An 11,087-nucleotide genomic window follows, 5' to 3' on the forward strand; every position below is an offset into this window, starting at 1 on the left:
AAGGGATAATATAAGGTAATAAAGGGAATGATTCAGTTACATTAAACAGAACATCACTAATTTAAAACATCACAAACTTCACAGAAAAGGGAAGTTTTAAAAAGACAGCTAAGGAGTATTTGCTGGAGGGATAAAGACAGGTCAGAAACCCAAGCATCATTGGTCAGAGCTTCCACAGTCACCTCAGCAAGGGAAGGAGAAGGGTGGGTGGCTTCACACTGGTCTAGGGGACTGCCGTAGTCCTATGACTACATCACACATTATACTTCTTGCATTTTATACAGATAGCAGCAGGAATATAAACCTTAGACTTTGCTTCTAACATCAAAGGAGAAGCTAGAACATGGAGAAAACCCCCAGCATTTATTCTTCAGTGGTCTTGACACACAGGATTATGAAAATATCGACCTTGCCTAGACAACAGCTGTCAGCAGCTGGGCAATAACCCGGCAGAAGATATTTCATCAGTGGCGTGTGAGAGAGATACAGTTAGATCTTCACCTGGCATTTTGGAGTAATGAAAACTGACATGTGTACCTGCAGCCTCCTTAAAAAATGATGGAAAATGAACATTTGAATATTTTCTATTCATGGCCCACTCCCAGCCTCCCTACTTCAACTTGGTGCTGGATTTCCTTAATGAAGGCACCCAGGACAGCAATGACGGACTGTTAGCCAACTGCATAAGAGCCAAGAGTGAGAGGGGTCCAACTGGCTTTGAGTCAAGGCTGTGCCATCTGTTAGCTTTGACAAACATACTTAACCAAAGTACTTTACTTCTCTCATTTCACAAATGGGCTCATAACTCTCCTCCCCACAAAGTAGCTCACAGAACTGTGGTGATATTTAATCGAACCCCAAATGAATGAAGTGCTGAAAACAGTGCCTAGCATATATTATGTGCCATGTAAGTGCCTAGCATACAGCATGTGCCGCGTAAGTTGACTGTCAGCTCTGCTGGTATTGGGAGACTGTGATCTAAGCTTTGTGCAGGGAAGTTTCAGAGAGAAAAGGAACCAGCTAAGGATCTTTTGAGCACAATTAACAGAGACCTACCCTAAACTGGCCTGGTTGATTAGCTCATGTATTTGATAAATCGGAAGAATTGGTTTAGGGTGAAATTGAACAATTATATCAATGATATCCACAAAGAATCAGACTTGTTACTTTCTCTCCAAGTCTTTGCTCCGTTTCCCATCATTGTTGGTACAACTTCATCCTAGATCCCAAGCTGCCTACCAGGACTTTACAACTTCTTGTTAATGTCTAGTAGGAGATAGACTGTCTTTATCTTTGCACAGAAGCATGTGCACACATGTGAGGAGACCACTGATCATGTGTCTTCTTCAGTTGATCTCCACTGTATTTTTTGAGGTGGGGTTGATCACTGAACCTTGAGTTCATCATTTGGCTAGACTAGCTGGACTTGCTATATATCCAGTATCCCACCAAACACAAACAGCCATCTTTCCCTTCTCAAATGCTTCCAGCTCATTCTTCCTTTCTCATTAAGGATACTCAAAGTGAAAAAAAAATGCACATTATAGAATGGCAAGAAAATTTTTTTTGTGAGTTTCTTCCCAGGAAGTATTTGCCAACTTTTATTTGTTCTTTCCCCTGTATGAATTTTAGAATTAGTGTATCAACTTTCATAGAGTGCTCTATGTGGTTATGACTATATTATTTTGAAAGTCTAGAATCATCTGGTAGGAGATGGGGCCCAAATTATTTTAACTTGGAAAACACTAAAGGGGTGTCATTGTTGCTCTTGTTGAAAAGTAAGAATTTCCATCAAGAGGCACGTGGATGAATGAGATATAATATAAATCATACAATAGAATACCATATACCAGTTAAAAGGAACGAGCTGGCAGCACAGAGCAGCACTAAAAGGTATGATTATATTGATGTAAAGTATAAAAACCACACAGTGTAATGCTCTCTTTGCTCATAAATACATGCATATATATGGAAAGGCTGTAAAAGGCATTGGAGATATGCATCAAATCCATGATAACGGTTGCCTGGGGGGATCATGGAAGGAGAATGGGGAAAAGGAGACCTTGACTACGCCTATAATGCTTTGTTTCTTTTACTGTAACAATGTTTGAAACAGTAGCTTCTGAGGGCAGAGAACTGGTCTTGCTCAGTGATGATAGTGGGAGGGAGGGAATTCCTTTTATGATTTGAACCATGTAAAACAAAAGTCATAAATGACTCTAAAACACACAGCAGTATGTTAATACTGATATACTAGCAACCCATTTTTCTTTCTTTCTTTTTTTATTAGTTTTCTTTATTTACAATATCTCCTTTCCCAGGTTCCCCTCCAAAAAATAAAATAAAATAAAATGAAATAACCCCCAAAACTAAAACAAACCCCTGTTCCCTCCCCCTGCTCACCACCCCACCCCCTCCTGCTTACTGGCCCTGGCATTCCCTTACACTGGGGCACAGAACCTTCACAGGGCCAAGGGCCTCTCCTCCCAATGATGACCAACTTGGCCATCCTCTGCTATACATATGCTGCTGGAGCCATTAGTCCCACCATGTGTACTCTTTGGTTGGTGTTTTAGTCCCTGGGAGCTCTGAGGGTACTAGTTAGTTCATATTGCTGTTTGTCCTAAGGGGGCTGCAAACTCTTCAGCTCCTTGGGTCCTTTCTCTAGCTCCTTCAATGGGGACCCTGCACTCAGTCCAATGGATGGCTGTGAGCCTCTACTTCTGTATTAGTTGGTTACTGTCAGAACCTCTCAGGAGACAGCTATTCAGGCTCCTGTCATCCAGCACTTTCTGGCATCTACAATAGAGTCTAGATTGGATGATTGAATATGGGAAGGATTCCCAGGTGGAGCAGTCTCTGGATTGTCCTTCCTTTAGTCTCTGTTCCATAGTTAGTCTCTACAACTCCTTCCATGGGTATTTTGTTCCCCTTTTAAGAAGGAACTAAGTATCCACACTTTGGTCTTCCTTCTTCTTGAGTTTCTTATGGTTTGTGGCTTGTACTTTTTATATTCTGATCTTCTGGGCTAGTATCCGCTTATCAGAGAATGGATACCATGTGTATTCTTTTGTGATTGGGTTACCTCACTCAGGATGATATTCTCCAGGTCCATCCATTTCTCCAAGAATTTCATAAATTCATTGTTTTTAATAGCTGAGTAGTACTCCATTGTGTAAACGTACCACATTTTCTATATCCATTCCTCTATTGAGGAACATCTGGGTTGTTTCCAGTTTCTGGCTATTATAAATAAAGCTGCTATGAACATAGTGGAGCATGTGTCCTTATTACATGTTGGAGCATTTTCTGGGTATATGCCCAGGAGTGGTATAGCTGGGTCCTCTGGTAGTACTATGTCCAATTTCTGGAGGAACTGCCAAACTGAGTTCCAGAGTGGTTGTACCAGCTCTAGCAACCCATTTTTATGCCTTATACTTTTATACTTTAAATAATTTCAAAAGTGAACTGCACTCTGGCCATGATGCAGGTGATGCTGATGGTAGTGGCTGGAGCAGCTGAGGACGAGGTGGAGGTGAGGGGACGTGGGAGGGGCTGTTAGTGCTTGTCTCCAAGGTGTTACTATGTTCTTGGATTTCTCTGTAAAATGGACTTGCTCTTCAATGCCCCTAGTCTGGACCCTTCTGCAAAGGTTTGAAACTTGCGAGGATGTATGTGTTTTGGGATGATACATCTGACTCTACCACGTTGCTGAAGTTAGTGATGCTTTGGGCCATCAGCCCATATGAATCTCCTCCTCATGTTCTGCTAGCCTCTCATTCTCGTAGGAGAACCGGATCCCATACGTTATTATATGATAGGATGAAAATCACAGCTTTCTTTCATCTACTTGTTTCTTCTCTCCAATTAAGGATTGGACACCTAAGTATCTCATGAAGACAAAAACAAAACAAAACAAAATAAACAACAAAAAAAAACCAAAAAAACAAAAAAAAAAAAAAAAAAAAAAAAAAAAAAAAACCAAAAAAACAAAAAAACCAAAACCCAAAACCCAAAACAAAAACAAAAAAACCCAAGCCAAAAGAATGACAACTCCTTGAGCTTCTAGTGGGAGTATGGGGTGTGAACAGCTTGCTTCTTGAGACCTGAGAAGAAAGAGGCCACTGGGGCATCGGGCTGTTAGTGATGGTAGATATTAATAGAGTGGGAGGGATGTTTGGGGAGTAGAGGCAGGCACTCCTGGGAGTTTTAATGAGTTCCTGTGGATATCCTTTAATATTTGAAGGAGACAAGAAAGAAGATTAAAAACTCTTGGGCTCTTCTTTAAATCCCAGCCTATTCTGCATATGCATTACAGTTTTAATGGGCTGACCCTGTAGAGCACGTGGTGTGGCAAGGCTTCTTTCTGAATTCATTTAATCATAAGTGTAATTGCAGAGTTGCATATCTCTAAGGGTTCTTGGGCCAGAATTTCCGTCCCACCTCCATAGAGGTTCACAGTGTGAATGGCTGCCCCCTCCGTCTAGGGTGGTCAGGTACAGCAATTAAAGGAGGTAGAACCTAGAAGACCGTGGGAACACTGATCAATGAAGACGACTCACTTGGAGTCACAGCCCCTAACAAGGGAAGGCAGCAGAGCTCTCTCTGTGCATGTTGTGAAGAGGCATGCTGGGAAGGGAGGAAGTAGGCTCTCACTCTCTTCTTCCGGTAGCCAGCAGCAATGTGTTTATTTTCTTTTTTGGCTTTTTTGTCCCACCATAATTTGGAAGGCTGCTGTTACCTAGCTTGAAAACCACTTGAAATAATAATTGCTGTTATTCTGCAATACTTACTAAGACTGACAAAACTAACCCAGGGAGAGATACCTGGAAAGCGAATGGAAATCATTGGCGGTGGGCGGGGGTATCCTTAGGAAGTGCCATATACCTGGAATGGGGGAGGCTCCAGGAAAGTCTATGAGAGTGACTCTGGCTGAGACTCCTAACAGTTGGGGATATGGAGCCTGGAGTGACCACCTTCTGTAGCAAGGCAGGACTCCCAGTGGAGGGATAAGGACACCAAACCACCCACAAAACCTTTGACCCCTAAATGTCCTGCCTACAAGAGGTGCAGGGATAAAAATGGAGCAGAGACTGAGGGAGTGACCAACCAATAACTGGCCCAACTTGAGACTCATCCCATGGCAAGAAACAATCCCCGACACTACTAATGATACTCTGTTATGTTTGCAGACAGGAGCCTAGCATAACCTCTGAGAGGCTCCACCCAGCGGCTGACTGAAATAGATGCATAGACCCAAGGCAATTCTGTGGAAGAGTTGGGGGAAGGATTGAGGAACCTGGAGGGGATAGAGACTCCACAGGAAGACCAACAGAGTCAATAAACCTGGATCCTTGGGGGCTCCCAGAGATTGAACCACCAACCAAAGAACATAGGCTGGACCAACCTTCTGTTCTTCTACCTTGCAACCTCTCCTTCCCCTCCCCCTCCCCACCTCACATATGTAGGAGAGGTGCAGCTTGGTCTTCATGTGTGTTCCCCAACAAGGGGAGTGGGGGCTCTCCTGAGTCTGTTGCCTGCCTGTGGATCCTGTTCCCCTAACTGGGCTGCCTTGTCTGGCCTCATTGGGAGAGGATGGACGTAAGCTTACAGTGACTTGAGGTGCCAGGGTAGGTTGGTACCCAGTAGGGGCCTCCCCTTTCTTGGAGAAGAAGGGAAGAGGAACGGGGGAGGGACTTTGTGAGTGGGGGACTGGGAGGAGAGGGGTGGTATGATTGGGATGTAAAGCAAATAAATAAATAAATTAATGGAAAACACGACAGGACTATTTATAGGCAGGGGATACTGTACTAGGAAAAAATGGCTAAATAAAAGAATTATTTTCCTTCCATATTTTTCAAAGAGCAATATATTAGTCATTTTCTTCACTGAAGAGTTTGAGCTATGGTCTTCTGCGTCTTCAAAATTCATATTAATGGCCTTGGCTGCCAGCTCACCAGGCACAGAATCTTTCTTTGAAGCATCTTCCATATAGGACTCCAGTGTTTCAGTGTTGACTCTCATTTAAAATTTAGTTTATAGTTTGATCTTAATCATAAAAATATAGCAAGAAGGCTTCTGGGGGTAAATTTTAAGATGTTTGCCATGAATTTTCTCTGGGTGCTGAAATTCTGGGTAATTTTACTTTTCAGGCCTCTAGTTTCTTTTTTCTTTTTCTTTTCTTTTCTTCTTTTGCAATTTATACTTGTAACTTGTGAAAGAGGAGCTCTTATTAATAATCACTCTATATAAGTTTTTATGTGTCATGGGTTCAAAAACTGTAAAAAAAAAATCATGAAGCAGAGAGAGTGCATGTAGAAAATACCAAAATATTAATAATGATTTCCACCAAGTTGGGATTTTTCTTTATTTTACAATTGTTCTGCAGTGAACATGAACTACTTTCATAATAGAAAAAATTATTTTAAGAAAGAATTCATTAAACTTGATCCAAAGAAATGCCACCAGGGTCAAGCCAGCTTAACATTTCCTTTTTCACAATGCCATTCCAGACTCTTTTTAGAAAGGTCATGTTTTCCCCTGGTAGCAATCTTGGGAGGCTAAAGGACGTACCCCAAACACCTCAAGCCTCGGTTAAAAACTGATTTGAATGTATTATTTTCATATACTTAGAAATTCTCTTGAATCTCACTATGACTCAACTCAAAGGAAAATGAACTTGTGCCTAATTTTAGCAAACGTCTAAGGAGAGTGTGGCTGGATTAATAGAGATCCAGCAAGGATTCGTATTCATTTGCATTTTCATTTGCATTTGCCCTGGACACAGCCAAAGGACTGTGTTTGCAGGCCGGGTTGGGAAGGGGCTCTGCTTTCCTGAGGCTGGAGAAGGTGAGCAGCCCCAGGGATAGGTAGTCAGTCAGTCCAAAGATAACTGAGGAGGAAGGCTGTTCTGAGGGGGAGGCAGGAGTCAGGAGTGCAGGCGAAAGAGTGTAACCAAAGTCAGGGAGATCTTGGCTTAAATTTTGATTCTGCCGTTTACCTAGCCTTGAGTAAGCATATCACAGAACCTCCTTAACTCTGCTTTTTCATATTTAAAATAGCTGTGAACAAGAGCAGAGGTTTTCCTATTTTTTTTTTTTACCCTAAATAAGACCATGTTCCAGACAAATATTGTGGCCTCTTCTACCTGTTAAAGTAAAAACAGGTTATGATTGAAAGAGACACTTTTTAAAAAATTAATTATTTTATTTATTTATATCCCAAATGTTGTCTCCCCTCCTTTCCTAGAGTTCTTCATCCCATCCCTCTTCTCCTTTGCCTCTGAGGGGGTACTCCATCGCCCCAGCATCCCCCATCCATGGGGCATTAAGTCTCTACAGAATTAGGTACATCTTCTCCCACTGAGGCCAGACATGGCAATCCTCTGTTACATATGTGCTGGGGGCCATGGGCCAGCCCATGTATTCTCTTGGTTTGTGGCTTAGTCTCTGGAAGCTCCCAGGAGTTTGGGTTAGTTGACACTGTTGGTCTTTCCATGGGGTTGCAATCCCCTTCAGCTACTTCAATCCTTCCCTAACTCTTCCATAGGGATCCCCAACCTCAGTCCAATGGTTGGCTCTAAATATCTGCATCTGCCTCAGTCAGTGGCTAGTAGAGCCGAAAGAGACACTATTAAGAAAAGAGAGCCTTTTGCTTTTCTCTGTCCTAGTAAATATTGTTAGGGCAGCTTTAGCCAGATGTGACCCAGGATGCTAGTTTTCCTTACATCACCACTAGAGTGTAGCGCCTGGCCTCAGGATCTCTGGTGGAGCCCCAGCCTTCACCCAACCTTGAAGACACTTGAAGCAGTAGACAAGAAGGAAGGAGGAAGAAGAAAACAGGAGAACGTTATACATTACACTTTATGGAAATGGCCTCTAAACAAGGCAGTCTCCTTCATAGGAGGCCAAGTGATGCCTGCTGGCAGAAGGAATCCTTTCTCCATCTGAGCTGTAATAATTGTGTTTGTAATAAGTGTAGTATGATTGCAGTTCAGAGCTTAGTTCTGCTATACTAGCACTTGGCAGATAATCAAGATTAAGAAAAAAAATTAACGTTAAGTATTCTATTATTGTGTTTCTATTAGTGTATTAATGAGAAGCCATAAGTCAGTGTGGAGGTCAGCACAGGCTCAGAATGATCTCCAATAATTCTAAGGGATGAATTATTATTATTATTATTATTATTATTATTATTATTATTATTGTTATTATTATTTTTGAGACAGGGTTTCTCTGTATAGCCCTGGCTGTCCTGGAACTCACTCTATAGACCAGGCTGGCCTCGAACTCAGAAATCTGCCTGCCTCTGTCTCCCAAGTGCTAGGATTAAAGGTGTGTGCCACCACCACCCAGCAAGGATGAATTCTTATTGGATGCCACTTTGTGATGCGGGCAGGGAGACTGGAGGGATCAAAGTGGCCAAGCAAAACTGGTAAAGGGGACTCTTAGAAATTCGCTGGTGTTTTATATTGGTTCTTTAGTGTGTGTGTGTGTGTGTGTGTATGTGTGTGTATGATGTATGTGTGATGTGTGTGTGTGTGAGATATATGTGTGATGTGTGTGTGTGTGTGTGTGTATGATGTATGTGTGATGTGTGTGTGTGTGTATGTGTGTAGGCTAAAGGTCACTTTTGAATGTCTTTCTTCAGGCATTGCCTTCCTTACTTTTTAAATTAGCATTTGCTTCTGACTTATATAGTTCATCAGATAGGCAGAGCTAGCCAGCTAGCAAGCCCAAGTAACCCCTGCCTCTGTCCCGCTTGCTCTGTGGATCCAAGCATTCACCACGATGTCTAACTCTTCTATGCAACTACTCTGGCCTATGCCTGGCTTTTTCATTTGGACTCTGGGGATCAAACTCAGGTTCTTATGCTTATTTGACAAGCACTTGACCAACTGAGTTATTTCCTTGTTCCAAGTCCTTTAAAAAAAACTCTAGAATTTCATTCTTGTTTGTATTTCCTCTATAATGAATACTTAGACCTGGGCACTGGGCTAGTTAAGAACTTTTCTACATTATCTTATTAAATTCTATATCTTCTGTGATATGTGGTTAGTCCTGTGTGTGAACAGGATATCAATGTCACCCTCAGATCTGAAGGATTATTGAACAGAGGCAGGAAAACACTCGCCCTCCCCGTCCCTGCCAGAGACAGGTCATAGGCTTACAGGGACAAGTGGTAACCTACCCTTACTCTCTGCTGGCAAGAACTAAGCTTAGCAGCTAAAGGCATCTTTCTTCTTTATCAGATGGCACTAGAGGAACCTATTCAACAAGCTTTGTAACCCAACCTCTGTCTGCCAGATGTTTGCCAACACCCAAGCTGCTGCTGCCCGAGACTCAAAGTCGATTTCTCGTACCTTGTCGCTCCTCTGTGAGTGCACTGTGCTTTGTCGGAGACAATTATTAGTGGAAACCTAAGAACTCTTTGCTCCCATGGTGTTTCCTATTCTGTATGAAACATACTTGGTGATGAATTTCTGCTTACTTCTCTCTTTGAAATTAGCCTTTTGTGTTAGAACCTATACCAACCAAGAAGCTTTAAGGAGCTATTATTTTTCCTCTACAAGTCTCTTCAGATTACATGTGTGGAATATAGAGCATGAGAGTCATCCTTTTCAAGGTCACACTGATAGAAGGACATACAGATCAAACCCAGATCAACCAAATCAACCAACTAACCTGCCAACCAATCAACCTTCCTTCCTTCCTTGCTTCCTTTCTTCCTTTCTTCCTTCCTTCCTTCCTTCCTTCCTTCCTTCCTTCCTTCCTTCCTTCCTTCCTTCCATCCTCCCTCCCTCCCTCCCTGTCTTCTTTTCCTATCATGGAAGGAGTTGGACTCTATTTCCCCACACCATTGTGTATTGTTTTTTTAATTTGTGACTTCCTGGTGGGCAGAAGGGGAACCTCATTTAGTGCTTTGATTTACATACTGCTAATAGCTATTGTAGGCAGTTATAGTTACTTGTTCAGTGTTTGTATTTTCTATCTAGTAGGTAAAATGCTTTCAAGTCTTCCTTTTCCTATCAGTAGGGGTAGTAACCAAAAACTTTGGGTATGAGTTGCTTTTTGTTCAATGTGTTGCAAATAATTTTTCCTGGGTAGTTTGCCTAATTTATTTTCTTTCATGGTGTCTTTGCTCCACATTTTCTCCCAAATCTGAACATTTTGATGGCACACATAATATCTTGCCTTTTCTTTTGCAGTTTGTAGGATGCAGGCCACTGGGAAATGACTAAGAATTCTCTGACATTGGCTCTTTATCTGTAAACCTTAAATGTCAGGCACTTAACCATTTCTTTAGGAGGTGTATGCATTCAGTTCAAATTAGTGATTTTTATTGCTTTATCTTTCCAGTTGAACATAATTGTACAACAATTCATAGCTTCTGTAAATTATGAGAAACATCTTCAAGGTGGCCCTACATGGCTTCATTCTTTTATAATAATCCATTTAATGATTCTATTTATTTCTACTGTTTTATTGAATACTGTAGGGGTTATTTTGTGAAATTGCCCTTCATTTTCATACAAGGGAGAATGAAGTTAAATAGTTTGTTGGTTCACATTATATAATGTGTGTTTCGTGGAGACCAGCTTCAGGAGAATGTGATGGAATCAAGTCTTAGACCATAAGACTTTAAACATGTCCATCTTATTATTCTATCTAGAGAAGCTACATCAGAAGCTGCCCCAAAGAGTTACCGTGGTACTTCCTCAAGTCTATTAAAGCATAAATAAAAAAAGGAAGTACAGTGGTAACCAGCTGGCTTATTATGTCTGTGAAAATGATTTACAAGCAATGGTAGCTAATGTTTACAGACTTGTAGTAGTTGGTATTCCTTTCACAATGGTAATGATAAAACTTTAGAAAACATCTGAATGTGTACAGATGTCATGCCTTAGAACTGTTCCCAGTTGTTGGTTTCAAAGTCCTACAGCCTGCAGTCTTTCACAAGTAACTAACAAGAAAGAGAAAATTGATATACCTAGGTATTCTTGTCAGCATCAATTCTTTTAAAAAAATATCCAACTATAAGAGAATGACTAAATAAACTTGATACCTTAAATTTGGAGTATTCTATAA

This window comes from Mastomys coucha, unplaced genomic scaffold (genome assembly GCF_008632895.1).
Source record: "Mastomys coucha isolate ucsf_1 unplaced genomic scaffold, UCSF_Mcou_1 pScaffold4, whole genome shotgun sequence".
NCBI lineage: Eukaryota > Metazoa > Chordata > Mammalia > Rodentia > Muridae > Mastomys > Mastomys coucha.